Consider the following 8,495-nt stretch of genomic DNA (forward strand, 5'->3'; position numbering starts at 1 on the left):
GTTAAATGCACATATAGGTAATAGGTATGGATGTAATGGATAGAGACATTGCATTTTGTTGGAGAGATCTGGAAAGCTTCATAGAGGAGGCCTTGAAGGATGGACAGGATTTCAGTAGGTCAAAAGGTTAGGACACTATCAAGGAAGAGCATGGCATGGACAAGGGCATGAAGGTGAGAACATGCAAAGTACGATCTTAAAAGTTACTATCTACCATATGAACTACACTAACTTTTTCAGCTCCTGACAACTGTCAAAATATCATTTTAGATAATTTTGATCCCTCATTTACATTTTAATTCAGCCTTCTCTGACCCTTTTGTCACAGAAACATTTTATTTCTTGATTTAGTTCTAGCAATGAAGGTAGAAACTTGAAGCCATTGCAATTTGGGGGTATTAATGTAAATGTGAATTCCTTACTTGTACCTACTCTCTGTGAGATGGTTTGGAATACACTAGTACGTCTTTCTTTTCTATAATGATTTGGAAGATGTCTATTTTAATGATATCAGGATTATAATAATTTCAATCTCCTTGATTATCATTGCCCACTGTAAAATGTATGATGATCTTTAATTGCACTCTCTGTCAAGCAAAAGAATGTTATACAGAGGAAGCGATGGAACCTGGGAACTGATAAAAGTGTGTACTTTGTGAATTGTTACACATTGTGGGAGAGTTCCAAATGAATCTTTGTTCATCCCTTTATCTTCCTATTTTAAAATGCAGTCTATGACATACTTTGTTCTCTGAGGGTGGGTGGGATGGAGAGATTACCCCTCTTCAAGGTTAGCAAGTAATTAATACCATGGAATTGTTTGCACATAACCATCCTGAACATATCAGAATGATTGAACAGACTGTAAGGGTTTTAGAAAAGAAATTTAATTAATGAAAAGTGCAAATATCAAAAATTAGGTCAATGTGTGGGCACACAGAAATTGAAACAATGCTACTTTTTGAGATTGCCACGTGTGCTATGTAGACTGCACTGTTCAATGCTAGAGAATGGCATTCACGTCATAGTCTATGGAATGACATCCTTGTTGCTGGGTAGTGCACAACCTTCATGGCCATATAAGGCAGTCCAGGACATTTTCTGGGTTGTCTTTTGTTTGCTTATTGTGGCTGAGAGGGTCTCCTTGTCAAGATTCCCAGTGTTTGACTTCTGTCTTTCTTCCGGCTCTTACTTTTCCTGGAGCCCTGGCAGTGGATTTATTGGCAGCTCTATTATCTTGGGCTGTCTTTGGCTGTATCCTTGACTTCTTAGATTACCCTGAAAACTAGTGGTCATATACCCACAGTCTTTGTTGGGGGATTAATGGAGACATTTTCTCTGGATGCCAAAGTTTTCCCATACCTATGACCTTTTGCTTCAAAAAGAATCATATTTTGTCTTTGTATTAGGGTGACTACATAATATATTGTCCAATCAGAAACACTTTAAGATATATTATATGGTCATCTTAATACAAGAGCAGAANAAACTAGTGGTCATATACCCACAGTCTTTGGTGGGGGATTAATGGAGACATTTTCTCTGGATGCCAAAGTTTTCCCATACCTATGACCTTTTGCTTCAAAAAGAATCATATTTTGTCTTTGTATTAGGGTCTTTGTATTAGGGTCTTTGTATTGTCTTTGTATTGTCCAATCAGAAACACTTTAAGATATATTATATGGTCATCTTAATACAAGAGCAGAAAGAGTAAACACGATTCTCTAAGAAGAAGCTATTAGTAATGACAGTGGAATAACAGGTGTAAACTGGGACTGTCCTGGGCACATTAGGATGTCGGGTCACCTATCCTCTTTCTCCCAATTGATATGCAGTAGATTCACCTTTAAGAGCAGATTCTATAGTTTTAGAATATTTCCATTCAGTAAGTAAATAGGCATTGTCCTGCTGCCCCTGAGTTTGCCTTCACCATTGTGGCATTTCCCCTGGGACTCTCCAGACTTCCCTACTCTCTAGCATCTAAACTGGAAAACTTTCACATGGCTGGAGGCCTCTAGGGCCCTGCACTGGGGCTAAGGTTGGCATCTGCTCTTATAGGGGCCTATGCCATACCAGTTGCTAAATACTTTTGATATTACCTCAGCCCTTTTGCTATTTATTTGCAAAGCTCCCTTTCCTCTGTAACGTTCTTTGTCATTCTATATCAGTCCAGTCCCAGGACTGTGAAGACACCCAGGCTTCAGTTTGCTGTTTCATCCCTACATACATATGTGCCATGTTCAATTTTCTAGGTGTTATTTTACATACCTCATAAATAGCAAGATGTCTTTCTGACTCAAGAAGAAGGTATTTGATTTCGCTATCAACATCACAGAACTGCAGTGTGATTATAGTTACTGTAAGCATGTGGCTTTGAAAGGAGAGCTCTGTCTCTCTTCACAGTCACAGCATTGTAGAAAGATTGTTTTTGTCTGTGATTCTACCCCCCTGACTGGAATGTGAAGATAGCTGGTTATGTGAATAAGATTAGAAGAACTAGAGGAGAGTGTTAGAGTTAAGACTAAAAGGAAGGTAGAAAACTACTGTTTTCTTTGGTTAAAAATCACATACCAAATATTTCTAGTTACTGAGTCAAATTAAGACCTTCACAGAAGCAGTAAGGAAAAAAATTGAGATTTTTGTGATTGATGAAAAAAAACTCCCCTTTTTGGGAGCACCAAATACAAAAGTAGGATGAGATTCTCCCCTGCCATAAAGCAACTGTGAATTAAAGGGTAAACTCTGGATCAAGAGCTGATATTTTTATGGCTTTATATAAAAGTGAGATCTGAGATTTTTTAAAAAATTAGAGTTAATTGACAAGGACTTCATTGGGAAGTTGGTGTTTTTTTGGTCATGCGCAGAACTGAGATTAAGAAAGTCTAGGGATGTGGTAGAGCTGTGGAAAGAGCATATGATCTGGAATCAGGCAGATCTGGGTTTAAATTGCAGTTTTGCCTCTTGCTAAGTAACCTTTCTGTACAGTGACTTCATCTTAGAACAAGGCAAATCACACTTTCCCTATGACGTGGTCGAGATTCAACAATTTACTATAGACAGAATGCCTACTCCATAGCAAGTGCTTAATAAATTTGCACTTTAGAATCTGGGATATTCTAAATATCCGGAATGTGGGAAAGAAAGGAGTGGTTTTTAAGAAAGAGCCTAAGGCAAAGAGAAAGGAAGGGTCAAGTGTGACTGAAAACTTGGCTCTCCAGACATGCTGGTCTGTGGGGTGTATAAAGAGCTGGCAGAAGAGCACCTGATGAAGGAGGGAGAAGGAATGAAGCTGACACTCCCAGGGGAGGTGTCAGTGGTCAGCTGCCAACCTTGTGTATCAGGTTAAGATCAAAGAGCACCCTGGCGTATACATGATGCTCTTGCATCTGGGCATCAGGAGGAGACTTGCAGCACTTTCTGGAACTACAGTAAGAAGAAGAAAGGCATATTGTTAGAATGATTGCACCACCATAGGTCCATCTATACCCTTGTTGGGTTTACAGACTTGAGTCCTGTAAGAGCTATAGTATGCTTTAGAAGGCCCTTTGAACCACCTGAAATTGTGTGAAAATTTGGTATATATTTGTGTTTTCTGGTAACATGTTCCATTGCTTTCTTCAGATTCGACAAGAGGGTCTGATTCTTGTGCTCCTGGTACTTAACTCCCCAACACTCATCCCATGGCTCCTGCTTTGTATAGCAGTGATATAGTTTGGGGAATTAATTTCAGTTTTTGGGAGGATGTTCTTGATTTAAGTGTAATCCCGTTCGCCTTTCCAATAATTGGTTTAAGATTAGAGGTAATAGAAAAATAAATCTGAGCTACCTATCATCCAGCTTTTCTTCCCTTACTCTTGAGAGAGAAAAGCTGCTCTTCCTCTAAATGCACCTGTCTGAGGAAGCATGTGGCCCACCTTGGAAACTAGCCGACAACCACAAGAGGAAGAATCTAACACTGTGGAAGGAAGAGCAAAGAGATGGAAAGAATTGGAGTCCTCATAACATTGTTGAGCCACTGGTTCAACAATGTCCTGAAGCCTGACCCAGATCTTGCCTTCCCCACCTGTGAGCTAATAAATGTTCTTATTATTTAAACAAGCTTGAATAGCGTTTTCTGTTACTTGCAGCCATGCATGTCTGAATGCCACCCAAAGTTTGAGAGCTATTTGTTCACACTATGTTAAAAGGAGAGGAATTGTAGGAAATGCTTAAATGAACTGTTCAATATTTTAAAGCCTTTTAAGCATAACTGGATAATATTGTGTTTGTGTACTTTACCTCATCTACAGTGGTTAAATAATTTGTGCTTTTCACTCTGATGTAACTGTAAGAGTGCCCTTGAATTCTTCTATAGCGGTAAGGGGATAAAAGAGCACAGCCATATAAAAAGTAGTGGTGTAAAAGTTAGGGTGCATATGTGTGCGGTATTTAATTATGCAGTGTATACATTTTATGGAAACATAACTGTTCAGAAAAACTGAGGTAAAAAAAGATGTAATAGGGAGGGTCAATAATGCAGCTGCATCAAAGCATCACTGGGGAAGGAGCTGTCTGCTTTTAGGTCTTGGTCTACAGTGCCACTGCTAATCTTTGCTCTAGAGGTGACCCTTCTGTTTTGGTGTTTGGCATAGGTGATTGTAGTGCTCCCACTGCATGGGAAATTGTACAGTGTGTGGCATCGACCCAGCTTGTGCTCTGCCCCTCTTTTGAAATCTCTTTTGAAATCTGAAAAAAGCACAGCTAAATATACAAGGAACTCAAACAATTATATAGTAAAAAACCAAACAACCCAATTAAAACATGGGCAAAGGAGCTGAATAGACATTTTTCAAAGGAAAACATACAAATGTCCAACAGGTAGATGAAAAAATGCTCAACATCACTATTCACAAGGGAAATGCAAATTAAAACCACATTGAGATACCACCTCTAGACTGGCTAGAATCAAAAAGACTGAAAATAACAAATGCTGTGAGGATTTGGACAGAAGGGAACACTCCTACACTGTTGGTGGGACTGTAAATTAGTACAAACACTATGGAAAACAGTAGGGAGGTTTCTCAAACAACTACAGATAGATCTTCCATATGATCCAGCATTCCCACTTCTGAATATATACACAGAGGAATGGAAATCATCATGTCGAAGGGATAACTGCACTCCCATGTTCATCGCAGCTCTGTTTACAATAGCCAAGACATGGAAACAACCTAAGTGTCCATCAATGGATAATTGGATAAGGAAACCATGGTAAATATACACCGTGGAATACTACTCTGCCATAAAAAAGAATGAAATACTCCCATTTGCAACAACATGGATGGGCCTGGAGAAACTTATGTTGAGTGAAATAAGCAAAGTACAGAGGGACAAATACCTCATGTATTCACTCATATGTGGGAGCTAAGCAAGAAAAAAGGAAGGAAAGAAAGACCACAGTAGTGCATTGGACTTGCAGAGGGAGAGAACATTCTCAAGGCTACCAAGTGGGGGGGGGGGAGAGGAGGGTGGCTGGGAATAATTGGGTAGGGGACACGGGGTACAAATGCAATTTGTAGTAATGGCTATACAGCCAGTATGAATCTGGCCCCCGCATCATGGGGATGAGGGGTGACAATCAGCTTTGTATCTCATGAATATTCATAACCAATAAAAAACCAACCAAACAAAAATACCCCATCAGATTATACTCCATAACTATATACAATTACAATGTGTCAATTCAAATCGTAAAAATTAAAACACACCCACACACACACACAAAACCCCACAGCTAAATCCTAATCCAACTTCGGTGGTGCACTATCTACCCTGGATCTCACTGATATGCACCCCCTTATCCAGACCGCAGAACCCTGCCTGGGCTCATCATCTTGCTTTCTCTACCGAGTACACTTACTCTCAATTCTGTCCTCGATGCTGCCTTACTTGCATTTTGTCAATGACTTGGGTTAATGCATAGCAAGCATGTTATTCTAGTCTACAGATGATACAATGCTGGAGAAACAGCTGAACGTGAAACATTAGCTTTGAACACTTGTCTAGCGCTTACTATATGCACTCTTATATGTGTCTTATATAGATTATATCATTTAATTTTATTTTATAGATGAGAAACTTGGCACATAGGAGTATCAAGTCACTTGCCCAAGACCACACAGCAAAGAAATTATAGAGTTAAGGTTTAAAATCAAGTAGCCTGGCTTTGAAGTACACACTCTGAACCATTATGTTTTGATGCCTTCAGCGTGATGTAATAGTTAGGCCAATAGAATGGATTCTTTAGATTTGCTAAAATGAGAGGCAGAAAACAACAGGGAGGGAAAGGACCGACTGTAGTAGTTTACATGAAAAAGGACAAGTTTTTTAATTGGTTATAATCTGGGTTTGAACAGCAGAGAAGAAAACTGCTTCTAAAAAGAAAGCAGACTTTGGGCAAAGAAAAATGTGGTTCAGGAGAGAGGAGATAATTGCTCCATCATATTCTAATGACTCTGACCCATAGGATTATGCTGGAACATTTTATTCTAAATGTTAGAGTTCGTGAGCAACATTGGCAGGCTGAAGATGTCTAGTACATTAGCCAAAAGTATCTTCAGTCTGGTAACCATTTCATGTGTGGTGGGACAGAAGCTTAGCAAAGTAATACGAGGTTTCAGATATTTGAAGAATCATCACAAGGAAGAGATGTGGACTGTGAGGTTACAGGGTTAACATCTTAGGTCAAGACCAGGAAGAACCATCTAAATATTTACAGTCTTGAAAACGTTCAAAGACAATAAATACTAAGGGCTACCTCATCAAGTAGTGAGCTCTCAGGCAACAGAAGTTTCAGGAAGTATTTGGATGACCATTTGTTAAATACCTTATTTGTTGGGAAATAATATCAAATGGAACATGATTCCAACAAAATTGTTTCAAGAATCTGGCTTTTCAAAGGCAGTTTTTAGCCAAAAAAAAAAAAAAAGTTTTTCACATAGTTGTTAACTGGAAAACATCAAATTAGTATAGGCTTCTCGACACTCATATTATTAGCATATGTTGATGGGCAGTATTAGCAATAAAATATGAAAGAATAATACTTAAAATAAAACTTCTAAATTACTTATTATGTGTTTTGCAAAAATGTCAAAAACCCAATCTCAAATGAATGTTTTCCTGTTGCTTTAGTGTTTTTAAGTGCTTTGTCTTTGAGAAGACGTTGCAGTAAATAAAAGTGTGAAGGTGAAGTGGGTGAACACCCTGTCAAGATGCCCTGTCCAGGGAGCACACCTGTGATGAGTGAGGAAAGGAGAAAAGGTTAACATGGTTTGAGAGACGGATTCTGGGTAACCCCAAAGAACATGTCTGTGAGTCATCTATGTTCACAATTCTTTGAGCTTTGTCTATCCTAAGGGAGATGAAGCAATTACACAGACATAATGTCTTACCCTTCTCGTACAGTGCATTCCACATTCCTCAATCCATTCATCATCATCAGTGGTATTTGTGTTCAATGCTGTCATGCAGTTAGTTGCCAACAATCATTAAAAAGAAAGCCATAATGGTATACACTCAGGAGACAGAGCGAAACCAATTTTCACAATGTGTATTATAAAGACATCAATCCATTAAAGGGGAACATCACTGACGAGCTCTGCAAGGATACTTTTGCATCAAGGACTATCTTCAGAGCCTGAAGAAGTAAATGAAGTGATTATCTGCCGCTCATGATTTCTCTTCTCTGAAACAGAATCCACAATGGCTGCAAAGCTGCTGCGTGGTGGCTTTCTTCTCCTTTTGCTCTCCATTTTACCTGCATTCTCACTCACTGATTGTGAAAGCCTTGTTCTCTGGACTTTCCTCATGGCCTGCTTTTATTTTTAAAAAACAAATAATAAAAATATTCGAAGATTTCATTACCAGAGAAATTTCATGTAGCAAGCATCCTGTCTGGCACAGTGTTAGTGCTATTCCTCCCAACTTCTTAGAAAGAGAAAAGGAATGTTTAAAATATATTTTTCCCTTCCTTCTCTTCTCTTCTATCATCTCACCCTCTGTCCTCTTCCTCCCCCACCCCCTTCCTCCTTCTTCTCTTCCTCCTTCCTCTCCTGACCTCATGTTTTCCCTCAAAATGAAAGTTTCAATCCCAATTAGTTGTCTGATATTACTAATAAGATAGCACTTATATCATGCTTGCTATGTGCCAGGCAGTGTTCTAAGCACATTATATATATTAACTAATTTGATTTTCTCAACAACTGTAGGAGGTAGGCAGTATTTTATAGAAGGAAAACTGAGGCATCAAGAGGTTACATAATTTGCCAATGGTCATGTGGCCAATGAAGTCAGAACATAGTGCTGTGATTCCAAAGTCCATGCCCAAACCAGTGACATACGCCACTCCTCTAACTTTGGGGTCTTCCAGAGCAGTGACTTTCTCAGAGACTAAGGAAGAGAAGAACTAACACATACTGGGTTCCTAATTTGTGCCAGGCACTCAACATGTGTTATCT

General features: G+C 39.0%; 1 long non-coding RNA gene across 1 annotated transcript in view; it reads right to left on the minus strand.

Moving 5' to 3' along the window:
• Positions 1-7,842, minus strand: part of LOC103604763 — a 9,638-nt gene extending 1,796 nt beyond the window's left edge. The window contains exons 1-2 of the long non-coding RNA XR_551743.1: positions 7,431-7,842; positions 3,330-3,423 (exon numbers count right to left, since the gene is read on the minus strand). This is a non-coding gene — a long non-coding RNA (uncharacterized LOC103604763). The remainder of the gene's footprint in view (positions 1-3,329; positions 3,424-7,430) is intronic.
• Between the last annotated feature and the right edge of the window lie 653 nt (positions 7,843-8,495).

The sequence above is a fragment of the Galeopterus variegatus genome, unplaced genomic scaffold (assembly GCF_000696425.1).
Source record: "Galeopterus variegatus unplaced genomic scaffold, G_variegatus-3.0.2 Scaffold5378, whole genome shotgun sequence".
Classification (NCBI taxonomy): domain Eukaryota; kingdom Metazoa; phylum Chordata; class Mammalia; order Dermoptera; family Cynocephalidae; genus Galeopterus; species Galeopterus variegatus.